The sequence below is a fragment of the Juglans regia genome, chromosome 6 (genome assembly GCF_001411555.2).
Source record: "Juglans regia cultivar Chandler chromosome 6, Walnut 2.0, whole genome shotgun sequence".
NCBI classification, from domain to species: Eukaryota; Viridiplantae; Streptophyta; class Magnoliopsida; order Fagales; family Juglandaceae; genus Juglans; species Juglans regia.
The window spans coordinates 12,858,996-12,874,913 of record NC_049906.1 but is presented as its reverse complement, the minus strand read 5'-3'; positions in this window follow the sequence as shown (position 1 = coordinate 12,874,913).

The following is a 15,918-nucleotide window of genomic DNA, read 5'->3' as shown; positions in this document are numbered from 1 at the left end:
TCAACTCCCCTCTTGAGATGTGTATCACAAGAGGAAGAGCAATACATATTGGCGGATGTGCATGGAGGGTGTGGGAACCATTATGGCGAATAATCGTTGGCGGCCAAAGTAACAAGAGTAGGATACTATTGGCCTCGGGCCCTTAAGGACGCACAAGAATTTGCCTGAAAATGTCAAAACTGCCAAGAGTTCTCCCCGATACCTCACTACCCTCTTGAGGAGTTGACATCTGTCACGTCGCCTTGGCCTTTTAAGCATTGGAGAATCGACTTGATTGGGTGTTTTCCCCCCGGCACGGGTGGGGAGAAGTTTGTTGTGGTCACAGTAGATGACTTCACAAAGTGCGTGGAAGCAGAACCTCTGGCGTCCATAACGACGAATAGCATTACGCACCTTTTTGTGGAAGGCAGTCGTGTGCAGTGTCGGAATTCCCCAGATAATCATATCAAATAATGAGCGGCAGTATGATTTTGGTCACTATCGTGATTGGTGCCGAAAGCTGGAGATTGAGGTCAGATATTTCACTAGGACATCCACAATCTAATGGGCAGGTCGAAGCTACTAACAAGGTTTTGCTTAATACCCTCAAGAAGAAGCTAGGTGAAAGGAATGGAGCATGGGTTGAGGAGCTTCCAGGAGTGCTTTGGGCCTACCGGACCATAGTAAAGACTCCAACGAGGGAAACCTCCTTCTCCCTGACCTATGGGCAATAGGCTATGTGATGCCCCCAATCTCCACTTGGGATGAAACGGAAACTTAGAGCGTTGAGACATGTAACACAAGGTTATATACCCCCGTTCATGATAGTTAATATGCAATGCATCCTAATATACAACTAGTAGTATACAATAACCATAGCAGAAATCAGGGTGAAAATATAATTTATGCCAGAATAACTAAAAAACACCCCAATGCATTACTGACCACCATAAGTTCAAAGCCAAATTGTAGCATAAACTTAATACAACTAAACATTAAAGTCTCCAAAGTTAAATTAATCGCTTCATGCTCTCTAAAACATGAAGGACTAGGGCTATAAACGTGAGGATCAAGTCCAATCTTCTCTTGAGGTCGAACTCCGCCTTAATTAGTCGAATCTACTGCTCCATCTAATCCGTTCAACTCATATCCTAACACAACTTCTGTCATTCCAGGTGGAATGATAGTGGGTCCACAAGGGGTGAGATTTACATAAAATCTCAGTAAGTTAACAACTAACTTGCACAAAGATAAATTATACATAAAAAATGATAAATATGAAATGCAGAAAAATGTGCTTGTCTCCCATCCAAATTCCTCAACATTTTCAGAAAAACGGAGACACATATTTTTTGTTATGATAACATTTTTATCTCATTTCCTTAAACATATTTCCATCATAACATTTCATCATTATTAGCAATTCATAATTAATCATAACGTGTAGTATCGTCACAGTTCCTCATATGCACCGTGGTACCTGTTGATGACCGTAGTACAACTCACATTGAAACTACATTCTCTGCAAAGTCGTTCTCATTGCATTGGTAATATAACTTAACATTATAACATCATAACTTGTACACCCCTTAAGTGTCATAAAAATTTAACTTCGCTCCTGCATTCCATTCGAAACCTGTTGATTGTTCTTCGTCAACCCAAGGGTTATCACTCTATTCTTAAACACTCCAGAGTGGAAGAGGAGTTCCAGTAGGATAATTCTTCATCCTAGTCTTTGGGGTCGTGAAAAAAATAATTTTCATGCTATGTTAAAAAATGTGTTTCATGACATGTGCATATGTAGCAAGCTTTTCATGTGAAAATAACATTTATATATGCAATATGCTAAAATGGTGGAAATATCACATGTCATGTAAGTATGCACTCAATGTATCATATAATATGATATTTTATGCTCAAAATGATAATTGAAACATGAATGAGGCATTTATCAATAAATCATAAATAATTTATCAAGGTATAAGTTAGATGCCAACTTACAAACTTCCTAAGTTTTCAAAAAAGGTTGTAACGGCTGAAATCAAATTCATACTAAGTTAGGATTAATACTACTATGGATGAGATTCATAGACAAAGGCTTCAAAAATGGGTATTTAGAAAAATACCCCTATACGTTCTAAAATTGTCATTAAGGCTCTCAATTTTCACTATTTGCAAGTAAACTTCAAATTCAACCAAACTTCATGGACCTTATATTTTTGATATTCTGAAGTCGTCTAAACCGGTGGCATGCACTCTAATTAATGTCTTCAAGTGTTTTCAATTATTGATCCCTATGAATGCATGCTTAAGCATCTTTCTTTAATCATAAACAATCACTAGAGTCTTTAGTGATATGATAAAGACTAATTCTTGGATAAGCAAGTTCATCCTAGCATTTAATCATGGCTAAGAACCCTAAATTTTCAATAATCCTTCGTTAATCAAATTTGATATTCTAAGAGCAAGTCATCAAGGTAAGCTTTCAAAATTTATCCAAATCAGGTAAATTTTGTTCTTATCCCAATTAGAAGGTTCCTATATGTTTAATCATCAAGCCTAGGCGGGACAAATCAGGCATCATGCCTTAATCACAAACTTATAGAAAACCTATGCATGCTTTGATGATTAAAACAAGATAGAATTAAAACTTATCATGGCATGTTTTTAACCAAAAATCAAACCTTCCATAATCATTTTAAGACATTTAATAAATCATATCAAAACATACTTAAGACATGCCATAGTAAAATTTCCACTTAAAACAATTTCACCACTTAAATTAACCATAATGAACCCGGGTTTGCATTAAGCATGATATAGTTTTCTAAATTCAGCCAAACATCACTCCAAGGGCAAGAAAACTTACAAATTTCGTAGCCCACTCAAGCTCTTAGCTCAAGAACTCTCAAACTTGCTCACTTTCGGATTCTCTTAAAACTAAGGGGAAGATTGATCTCTATGCTCAAGGGGGAGCTAGATATGAGGTGTGGAGGAAATGAGGGGGTGAAGGGGTCTTTTATAGGCAGCCAAAGGGAGGGGATGTTGGCCTTGGTTCGTGGTGATTGGTGGAGGTGGACGGTGGTGAAGGGCTGGAATTTTCATACTTTCCTTCATCAGGTTGTGTCACCTTGTGCAAGGGGAATAGTGGCTTGAAACCACCATGATTTCATCCCTACAGTGGTTACATTGTTCCTATGGAGGTGATCAGGTCGTGGGGCAGAGGTTAGATGAGAAAAAGTCCACCAAACCACCCAAGGTAGCCGTCGGGTTCAAGTGGTTTCTTCTTGGACAATTTTGTGATGCTTTGGTTTTGTGTAGTCTTTGGGTGGGAAAACTGAGTCAAATTGCTCATGATAGCCATGGTGCCGCGGATTGGGTGGTGCAGGAGGTGGCGTGGGGTGTGGCTCAACCATGGCAGGTGGTTAGTTAAAACTCAACACACTGATTCCCACTCAACTAGCCTAAGGGTGGAATTGGTTTTGGCTACTTGGTTTGGTTTGTGAAACCAATTTGATCCAAGGCTCATTTTGGGTTTAAAGGGATTGTAAGAGGTGTTTAAGGACCATATTACCCCTAAGAAAAAGTCACAAAAATATTGGACTTAAGGGCAAAACAGTCCATGTACTCAAAGGGCATACATATGTGTCAATAGGTGTAGTTTTGGGGGTTTGATATGCCATTTCCTCTAATGACATGTGTGGAGGCTTATCAAGGGTTTTAGTATGATCTGGAGTTGAGAGGGGGTCAATCCGAGACGATCTAGTAGGTCACTGACGGGGCGAGGGAAGGGTAGCCTCAGCCCACAAGAGAACATGTTGGGGAAGAGGGCAACCTTCGAGGCATAAAAAACCATTGTGTCAGGGACAGAATGGTGGAAACTAGTGATGACCAGAACTCGAGGGTGACATCTAAGCGCCAGTTGTACCCAATGTACAATTACTCCCCGGTGCAAACCTCAGGCAAATCCAAGTCTCCTAGAATTTGGATTGAACAGCCTTCTTGGGAGCCATTAAGGTGGAGATTGACAAAAGTGATGGAGGAGGAAGAGAATTGAGCAAAGGGAAGGAAAGATTAGAGCACAGAGAGAAAACATTGTGGTAAAAATGAGAAAGGAGGGCAGAACCACGTTTATATAAGGGAGAAGTGACAATTGGCTTCTGCGCCCACGTGTTAGAAAGGGGATATGGAAGGGTTCAAATCCTGTGAAACACGCGATACAAAACGACGAGGAAAAGCCAAACTACACATCAAGACAAGTCTGAGAAGTCTAGTCGATAGGCCGAGAGGGGTAAAAACGTAAAAGGGGAGAAAGATGAAAGAAGAGGGAAAATTAAATTCCCATCGAACTGGTTCAATGAGAATTAGCAGGGTAATGAAGAGGGTAAAAAGGCCAATCCCAAAAGTCTGAGACCCCACGATCTAAAGGAGGCCCATCAGTCTGGCAAAGCGAAGATAACAGCCTTTGGTGGGCTTGTCCCACAAGTGAGAGGCCTGTTCGGCTCAGAACAAGAGTAATGAGATACCGACAAAGGTGGCTAGGGGTGACATACATCGTCTTGTCAATTGTCTTGAATCGTCACCAGCACGTTCTGACCAAGAAGTGTGTGGGAAAAGCTATAACCACCATTCATCTAGGAAAAGGAAGGCAAGCACCACCAGGACAGGCCGAGGGGACCCAAACTCCTCAAGTCCCTAGAAAACAATGGCTAGGAAGCTTGCAGGAGAGGTAACCATGACTCATACACTGAGGAAGGAAAGGTGGGCACCGATGTAGCAGGCTGTGAAGCAACCGAAATGATGGTCATGAAGCAGTTGTGGGAATGTGTGCCGAAAGAACAACCATGGTTCTCCACACGAAGAGAGAGAGGGACTCGTTGGACTTGATTGAGGGGGCGCTGAGACATGAGTCAGAGCTCAACGCCGCATTAATTATTTCCTTTAGGGTATCATGCCCCCTAACTGATTCACGTCCACAAAGCCTGAGGCACGATGGGACAGCTCCAAGGGAATGGAAGCAACATCACTCCAAACTACCTAGTATAAAAGCTCACTCAAGGTATGATCAAACTCACGGAATTTAAGGGCAAAGAAAACACTTCCTAAGAATGAAAACTAACTTAAGCATCAACGGGTCCCCCAAGCTCCCTTCTTTATTTGTATGTTTACAGGGTCCCTTGATCCACCTCGCAGCTGTCCGAGGAGTCCTCCTCGTATGTAGGAAAAATGTCCAAAGCAGTCTCTTTGTTGAAAGTTTTTTCTTATTTTGAACTCATCCCATCCTATCGGAGACATTTGCATGAAGTCATATATTTATGAGTAATGTTAAGACAAGAAGAGATTTTATAAAAATAAATTTACAAACTCATTAATTTGTGAGGTTATTTTTATATAATCTTTTTGTAATTAAGTATTTGTTTTTATTTTTTTTCTTTCGTTACCCAGATATCTAATCCACGAAGGGGTGAATTAGGTTTGTTTTTAAAACATTAATAGTTATATATAAAATACCAATATAAAATTTAAATAGAATATTAACTATCAGTAAATTTAAAGAGCAAAGGTAACAAATATGCAAACTCAGTCTTTTAACAAGGTGATCATTTCCAAATTTACTATTCAATAGAAAGTTATTTCACCTTTGAGCAATACTATTTCAAAGGATTCTTGTAGAGCACCTTATTCACTACAATCACCTTATGAGTGATGATTCAGTTATTCCCTACATAGAACTTTGACCACACTCACAAGGGTTACATACACCATTTTAATGCTTATATAAAAGCTAATAGGTTATTAGTGCACACTCCTAAATGAGTTAAATAAAACAATACAACTCAAATTATATATCTCTCAAAATGAACAAGCATGAAGGCTCAATGCTTGAAAAGAGAGATTGAAAGCTTTTGATGAATAAATGTTGTAAAGCTTATACTTGTTGTGTAATTCTGAAGATCTTGAATGCGCTATTTGTAGATATATAGGACTTCATTTTTAAATTTTGAAAAGATTCAAATGTAAAAAAGGAGCATCATTCATCTTTTCAAAATTTTCAAACAAAAATTACTTCTTTTCATAATTGTCAAACAACATCATTCAGTTCTCAAGTTTTTCAAACAAAACCTTGTACTTTTTGCATATGTCAAAAATAATATCGATGACTTTTCAAAATTTTAACATATCACGCACATGTGAAAAAGATAATCAATCATCTTCAAAATTTTAAATTTCAAACTTTCACATATATAATGCACATGTGAAAAATGCAAATTGATTTTCATTATGATACTTTTTTATAAATCCACGAGGGTATTTTGTAAAAAATATTTTTTTAGCTTTAAACCTTTTTCGAATTTGAAAAGGGTGTACAAAAATACTCGTAGAGTTTCTTTTGTAACTTGTTCCATTCCTTACTCATACTTGATTTGTTGATGTCCTTGATCTTCAAGTCTCCATTATGTGGACAACTTGAAACTCCCTTATACTTGAACTAGTTTGTTATCATTAAAATCCATAAGTAGTTATAAATAAACAATTAGTTAAATATTGATATAGGTAGTAATGCTTAATCTCTTATGGGAATGTGCCTTAGTTTTTCAAACAATAGGTATAGATAAAGTTAACTCCAAGTATATGTATGTGTATATATATTTATACAAACACACATTTATACACACACACACACATATATATACATCAAGCTTAATCATTCAAAGGACATTAAATCAAATCAAGTATTAGCAAATATCTAGATATAAAAAATATTAATAATATTAATGTTCTCTTCTAAACTTCTGTTCCTTTTAGCATCATAAGAAAATTACAATGACCAATGCAAAGAGGAAATGAGCCTTTGTAGATACTATAGGGAGATGAATAATTGTACCTACTCTATTCTAGACAAGTGTTGTAGAGTTATGAAATTAGCTCTGTTGACTTAGTACATAAAGAGTTTCAAATCTGCTTAATATTTTTGACAAATGAGATTTTGTAAAGATTTGAAAGCTCTAAATTTACTCATAGGATTCTCATAGAAAAAATTTCCTCGACCTAGTTTTTGTTTATTCAAAACAATTTTTTTGGCTAAACAATTTTGTTATAATAATGTTCCTGATTCAAGAACCCTTCACTCTTCAACCACTTGTTTTGGCTATTAACACGACGATCGAAGTATAAAGATGTTTAATTTGCAGGACTGATTATGAGGTCATTGCAGAATCAATGACTCTCAATGCTCAATATGTTGCCTCTGTTATAACCATGTCTCAGAAGTTACTAGTGAGAGTGAGTGAGGTTGATAAGCTCAACATTCAAATTTTTGAATTGCGTTGAATACTTACTGATAAAGACGAAAAAAATAAAAAGGTTAAAATAGGAAAACATGGAATTGAAAAAGTAAACAGGTATGCTCCTAACCTTGAACCACGAGTAGAGAAGCTGAAAAGAGAGAGAGAGAGAGAGAGAGAGAGAGAGAGAGCTCATGTGATACCCTCAAACTCCGCTTGGGATTTGATGGAACTTGGAGCGTCTGGACATGCAACACAAGGTTACATACCATTGTTCATGATAGTTAAGAATGCAATGTACCTAACATGCTTATAATAATATGCAGTAATCGCAGCAAGTTACAACGTAACTAATCTTAAAACATAACCATATTATCATAAATATTCACATATCAAAAGTTACAACATCCGTCCAACAAGTCTGTAATCAAAATGACATAGTAATGTAAACAGGTCTCCATAATTACAGGCATAATAGAAAACTAAACTAAACACCAAGCCACTCACTTAGCTTGGCTATCAATCCCAAAATAATATCCAAAAGCTCAATGAGCTCCCTGAGGCTACTCCTCAGCCTATTCGACGTCGTCAAGCTGGGGGTGAGCAAGTTCTCTAATCCCTGACACATCGTCCACCATTCGAGGGGAATGATAGTTGGTACTATCACAGTAAGATTTGAAAATCTCAACAAGTAAGGCTTCTAAGCTACAAACTTGCTTATGCATGACATGATTTAGAAAATCATAACTTGACATGAACGTGGCATGACTTAGAACATAATAACTTGACATGGATATGACATACTTACTTGCGTGAACATGAGACATCGATATATGGATATGTTTGATCACTTTAAAAATGGACGCTCCACAGCTCCCAATAGACCGTGTGCTCTTGTCGATACTGCATCACACCATAGGTCTTTGTATCAGCTGTTAGTACGCCATTCATGAAGGCTTTATCCGTTGGTAAATCCATAACTTGTACTTGTACTTGTAGCGTGTTTTGCTCCAGGAACCAAATAATCAGATCCCATTTGAAGTTTGTTGATTATATTTTGTCAACTAGGGGATTCCACTCTATTTTCAACACTCCAAAGTGGACAGGAGAGATCTACTAGGACAATCTTCATCCTAGCACTATTGGTCGTGATAAAACAAAACACTTATCTATGACTTAGAAATATTTTTTGTGACATATTTGTATGCTTATAACATGACATTCATGACATGTGACAAATATTCATGTAACAGATATTTATGATGACTTGGCATGACATAAATAATTTAATTAAATAAGCATAAATAGAAGATGAATATAAATAAAACACTTTACCACCTTGCATACATAAAAATACAATAAGTAAATTAGAAACTAACTTACAGAATGTTGTGTACACGTAAGCGTAGTGTAAAAGAGCATAAGCTAAAATGAGAGATGTTCTAGGGTTAGATTATCTCACTTAATCCTAATAAAAACAAAACTTACTAATTTTGGGCCAAATTTGCAAAGTTACCCCTTAACTTTTGGGATATTATAAATTTACCCCTAAACTTTGAAATTGCAAACAGACTCTAAAACTTATCAAAATTTACATTCCTTATGTAAATTTTATCCTAAATTCAAATATGAGCTTAGGAGTTTTTCAAACTGAAGGCAAGTATGAAAACTCGTCTTCGCAACTCATTTATAGGCTAACAACATGATTTTGTTTGCTACTTAGTCATTTAACACACTTGCATGCTTAACCCGAAATTACTAACTCACAAAAATCACATCCTTAGTTCTAAAATCATGCCAAGATACTAAATTACACACTAAATAAAATCATAAACTCACTACTTCAAGGAAACATCCAAAACATCAAGATTAGGTCAAACCAAACCTAATCTTGGTGTTCTTGGTATAATACTTTCATATCAACTCCAAAGACCCCAACAGTTCATAAATATCTCTTCTAACATGTTCATCAATCAAATCTAGGTGATAGCATGCTTGACTAACTTCAAAAATCACAAAACGTAACAACTTAGAATTGGTTTGCATGAAAAACATTGAAACTGAAACATGCACGCGCCTTGAATCATAGTGACTAGATTCTTGATTTACATACGATAAATCCTGAAATAATACAAAAATATACCTCACATTAAATTTCTAACTTGAACTAAGCACCAAATCCAAAATACCATAGCAAATAATCCATCAAAACAATCATCAAACCCAAGAGCCTCTCAATCATGCTTAAAATCATACTCTTGCATGTTCATCAACAACCCAACAAACACCTAAGCCATAAATCTTGAAAAATCCAATATTAATCCATAGATCAAAGCTTCTAGAACAAGATTTACTAAAATAAAAACCATAGAATCAAGATCCCTGATACTAAAATAACAAACTAAACCGAACAAAAACTGATTTTTACCAATCAGTTTCTATCATTCCATAGATTATGCAAAATCATTTTATAAAAACCTAACATGCTTTAAATCAAACCATAACTTTGAAAATCATGTAAAAATTTCATAAAACTGAATGGTACTCCATTTGGGTCAAGGTTAGGTTTGGTCCAATTTAAATTTTTCTTGATCAACTACAATTATCAAGGTGTAAAATAGTAGATAAGGGTGTAAGAGTGTGTACTTGGGTTGTTTATTGCTTGTGAAAGTGGGTTAACCAAGTAGGAAAATACTTAGTCACAAACCGAGTGCATGGTTTAGGTTTTGGAGATTTTAGGGTTTCAGCTACCCTAACATTTGAGATTTTGGTTTGCACCACTAGGTTTGGGGTTTCATTACGGTTGAAACCCTCTTTTGTTCAGCCAAAACGTACTTGAGCGAATGGAATAGTGAATGGTGTAAGAGAGCATGATGACAAGGTTTTATTTATAATCCATCACTTACACACTTGTACTCCTTTTGATAATTGTCCATAGGATTTCTAAATGGATGATTAAGATTGTGCTATGTGTCCAATAAGGTCTTCTAGTGATTGTAAGTGGATTTGGACATCATACATGGCAATTTGACAGTTGTTTGAATAGGATGCCACGTGGCACTCTCCCAAGGAATTATTATTCATCAGAAAAATTCAAAACTTTTTATTGCACCATAAAATCATAAATATTCATATGTGTTTAATGGTGTGATTTGTTTCATAAAATTATATTTCTAAAGTGCTTCAATTAAATAAAAAAGAAATTCCCTCTCCATAATGGATCAAGATCCAAACACACTAATGGTCTAAAACCTAATCGATCGCTCGATTCATGAAATTCTTTCGAAATTTTTTGACATTTCTAAGGTCTAAAGAAATTCCACTAATAGGGATGATACAGCTCGAATTCAAGACCAACACATGTAGATAATCATAGAGGTTTAGCATTTATGAGAAAAATGATTTTTTGAGAAGATAAAAAAAAATGGGGAGCCAAGCTGTATCTAATCCCATTACCCTAATAGAATAACTTTTGACGAAATGAGTCAAACATATCTTGTAATATTGACCAAGTAAGATATGAAGAGATGATGTTTTGTCTTGTACTCATATCGATTTTTACAAAGGCAATCTTCAGCCTATCCAATTCACATTTAATCTTTTGCTTTGCCTATCTATAATCAATATGCATTCTTAATTTCTTACTCTGCATATTTTCTTGTTTAACAATAACTCAACAATCTTCTTTCAACAACCATTTTATCAATATGTGAAGTTTTCTACACCTCAATCACCAGTTTTCTTAGCATCTGCCATAAATGTCATGGTGCAGTAGGAAAGAGATATAAATAATAAGTCAAATGATGAGACCATTTTTGAGCTGGTGACTCTTGTTACTCAATACTCACCATCCATTATTGCATTTCTCGATGATTGCAATCTAGAATAAGTGAGGTTGAAAAGTTCAACAAGAACATTTCTATGCTCCAATAGTGTGCTCAGTGTAACGGTGCGAAAGAAATTAGAATAAAATAATTTCTTTAATCTAAAAAATTAGTAATGTCATAAGAACTTAGGAAAAGTCTATAGATTAAAACTAGTTAGGATATCGATTTAAAAGCAAAGTCGATTTATGATCCATAAAGAGAACGGGAGAGTGCGTGTCACCTAGTGTGCCACATCATCAACCAGTTGTAACCAACCATGTAGGATACCCAAGTTAGCTGGAAAATACTAGGGAATCTCACTTTACACATGGCACAATCATCACCCTCCATTTGGTCTTCAATCACACATGTCAAGCATAGTACACTTGTATAAGAAGATTGTGTACAAGATAAGGAAAGACCATGCCCCTCTTACAAGACTTTACCCTGCTTACAAACACCATGTCTTGCCCTTGCTGCCCTTTGTGCCAAAATGATCAGTTCTCCCACACTTTGAAATCCTCTCCACAATCTGCACATCACACTCATCAGGTTGCTTTGTTTCTCTCATACATACTTGCCATGCCTTGCACATCCAACTTGCACCAAAGGAATTCCCCTCCTTTTAGTCCCCTCTTGTCCCCCACACACTTGCCTAAGCAAAGCTCTACGCACACAAAGACCAAACAAACTTCTTGGTGAGAAACCAAGTAGATAAGGGTGTAGTGAAGTGAAAAAAAAAAAAACAAATCTTATCCTCTAGCCCTTCTCACGTCCACACCCCACTATTTTAGTGAGAGGGTTCGAGTTTGTAGTGAAGTGGAAGAGTCAAAACGTTTCCCAACCCCTAGCCAAGAGCCTCATCTTTTGGTAAGCAAGTTTTTCCTCTTTATTGTATATATGTGTTAGATGATTAAGCTACTGGGTTATTGGAATATTTTTCTTGAAGAAAAATAGTATATTTGTGTTGTATAAGTTGGTTTATAGTTTTGGGATCCATTATTGATTTGAGAAATCATAGTTTGAGTTTAATCCATATGAGTTAGATTTTTCTCATGACTTAGGGGTGTGCACAAATTTTAGAGCTTGGAAATAAAATATATTTGTTGGATGTATGACTCTTGTTCAAAAATTAAAGTATTAGAGTTTGGAATTCCATGTACAGTTAATACAATTTTGGTTAGCATATTTGTTGAGGATGATATAGACTCAAGTTTTTTCATGTTGATATTGAGCTTGTAAAGGAGCTTAGTGATGGGTTGGATTTTGGTTCATGTTGCTATTGTGAGCCTATGTTACAGTTAGCATTTTATTGTGAAAGAATTGATGGTTTAAGATATTGGTTTGAAAATATAGAATTTTATGACTTCGGATAGACTTGCTGATAATTTGCATGGCTTAGATGTTAAGAGAGTCAGTTCATTTCCAATTGATGTATACTCAAGAATGGTTGCTTATATATCTTGGCTTGACATTAGTGTGTATAGATGGTTTTGTCCCTAAGCATATTTCAGGTTTAGTATGAAACAAGAGGATGAATATATTTTTGAGTTCTATTCTAAGGTTAAGCCAAGTAATTATTTTCATTTAAGGGATTGCTAGTGTGAAATTAGTCTTTGAATGCTTTTAATAAATGCTTATGCTTTAAGAATCTAGATTTAATATATCTTTAAATTGTTGTATGGAAAATATTACTTTGAGGCTGGGAATGAGTTTGTTATAGAAATTATGTGTAGTTCGTGCATTTTGATTAATTTTGAGGTCAAAATGCCATTTTTAAATGTTAAGGGGTCAATTTGAGTTGTCGAAAATTGAGGGGGGATGTTTTGCAAATTTCTATTTTTAGAGTTTAGAAGTGGATAATGAGTTTTTATGGTATATTAAATGATCCCTAACCTTAGCGTATCTTTATTACAACCGTTAAAATTTTCTTTGCTAATAGCAGTCTATAAGTTAGCTTCTAACTTATTACGGCTTATGTTAGTATGTTTAATGATAAATGTCATTTTAGTGATCATTATTAATTATTATTCTGAGTCTCCATTAAAATCTGAAACGTTCATGCCATATTATATTGTCATATGTCGTAAAACATGAGTCAAGCATGTAAATTATTTTTTTCACAAACTCAATGCTAGGATGAAGGGTTATCCTTGTGGAACTCTCATGCCTACACTGGAGTGTGTAATAATGGAATTGAATCTCCTGGGTTAACGAAAAAAGGACAACAGGCTTCGAATGGGACCAAATGGTTTCCGAAGCGAAATCGTAGCACCTAACGATGGTGGGTGTAAAATAAGATGCTTACGGTGAAGGCGTTACGATCTGCCAAAACAGCTAAAAGCTTTTGGTGAAGGCAATTCAATCTGCCAAAAGCTAAATGGTACCTAAAGTGAAGGCGTTACGATCTACTTGAGTATTCATTCTCTGTATGACGTATTCATAGCTAGTCAAAGGGCCTATGATGTGGTGTTGTAACCAACAGGAACACACGATTTATGAGGAACCATGAGACATCCACCCTCTATAAGAATAAGAACAAGATTGAACAAAGATGTTTCATGAAAGCAAGCATGTCATGAAAGTATGAAGTTCTGATGATGAAATTGTTTTATGAAAGCAAGCATGTCATGTAAGTATGAAGCTCTAATGATGATGATGTTTTTTTTTTTTATAAGTAAGTTCATCTCGTGTATTCACTTCATATTTATTGTTGTGCATACTTTATAATTTGTTGGTATGTTAGTAATATAACCTATTGAGATTTGTAAAAATCTCACGTGGTAGTCCCAACTACCATTCGCACTCCAGAATGAGGAGTTGAGCTTCAATCAAGAAGAGACCACAAGATTGGATGGAATTCACTGAGAAGTCTTTGCTTGGATGGTGGAATGCTATTATATATATGCTATCGGTTGTTTATGGTTCTTTGTTATGGAGACAAAGATGAAGTATGTTATAATTAAGGAGTTTCTCACTCCCATATGAGATCTTATGTTTTGGGTTATGCCTTTTAGATGGATAGTAAATAAGTATGTATGTTGATGTTATGAAAAAATAGTTTTGGATTCTAGTTTATTCTTGTACATATTATAAGTCAGAATAATGTTCGCTGCAATTATTGTATACTGCTACATGCATACTAGGTGTATTGCATATTATCTATCATGAACGAGAATATGTAACATTGCGTTGCATATATCCCAACGTTTCCGTCTCCATTAAATTCCAAACAGAAGTTGGGGGCGTTACACTCAACAATCTAATATAAAAATTTAAAACAAGAAAATAAGGAGTTAAAGTCCTTGATGGATTATTCCTTTCGATTGCCTAATCTTTTAGATAAAGATATCATTCTAATATGTGAATAGCGTAAAGAATAATTGTTCAAAAGTGTTGTGAATCGTGCATGGACTCTAGATGTTCTGTTTATTAGGGCAGATAGACCCTTGCGTTGTGGATATAGATAGAATGGTGACAGATAATTCTGTGATATAAGGGATAAGTCTTATCATGGCTAAGTATTATGCGAAGTTGATCAATTAATAGTACTCATCCAGTATCCTCCACGCCTATATTTAGAGACAACAAGTAACCCTCTAATGATTTGATTAAGTATTCTTAAATTATTATCCTTCACTTGTTGCTAACTTAAGCATCAGAGGTGTCTCAAGCACACAGTGCTGCCAACGTTACTAGTTGCAGGTGAACAGTCACAACTGGTGGTAGGACACGTCCTTTATAGTGGCGCCGTTTGCGGGATTACTATAATCTGTGATTTCAATCTCTCATCGGACTTCAACGTGGTTCCCTCATGTCGATTATGACTCGCTCACAAGCAACTCGTGACCCTAACGCAACGCTTGTAGAGATGGAAACACGGATAGCAGCGACAGAAGAAAAGCTAAAGATGGTGGACACCATGGAAAGCCTGAAGAAAGAGAATGATGAACTCAGCGACGCTAGCATTCCCAGTCATAGCGATTAGGGAGAAGGAGAAGCACATAGCAATGAAGGAATAAATGCAGAGGAGGTGGAAAAGAAAAAGCTGCATGACGAACTGCATAGCCTTACCGGCAAGTACGAGGAGATAGCGAAGAAGATAGGGGGATCCTCCTCGGTGGAACAATTGTTGAGCCGCATTAAATTTGCCTTACAACGTGAAGTAATGGTTGTGCCATTCCCACCGAAGTTCAAAGCACTGCAGATAGAGATGTACGATGGGTCCAAAGACCTAGTAGATCACCTGGAGAACTTCAAGGCACATATCACACTCCATGGTTTCCTAAGAGAAATTATCTGTCTATCTTTTCCTCTGACCTTGAGGGGAATGGCGAGAGGATGGTTTGGAATACTCCTGCCGAGGTCGATCAATAGCTTTGAAGAGCTAGCTAGATAGTTCCTAACACAATTTATACCCAATAGGAGGTGGAGGCGGAGACGCTCAATGGCATACCTCCTGACTATTAAACAAAGAGAAGAGGAGAGCCTAAAGACATACCTCACCCATTTTAATAAATATATACATATATATTGACAACGGACGATCAAGATGAGAAGATTACCCTGGCCACCCTATTGGGTGAAATCTAGCCACGCAGCCCATTCATGACTAAACTGGCTAGAAAGACGCCCTCCACCCTGAGAGAATTTATGGATAGGGCTAATGACTTCTTCAACGTTGAAGATACGTTACAAGCTTTTGTAAAACCAAGGAAGGAGGAGTCAAAAGCGGAGCATAAAAAAGTTTGAGGGATAAGAAGGCCATAACACCTGACTCATGCACA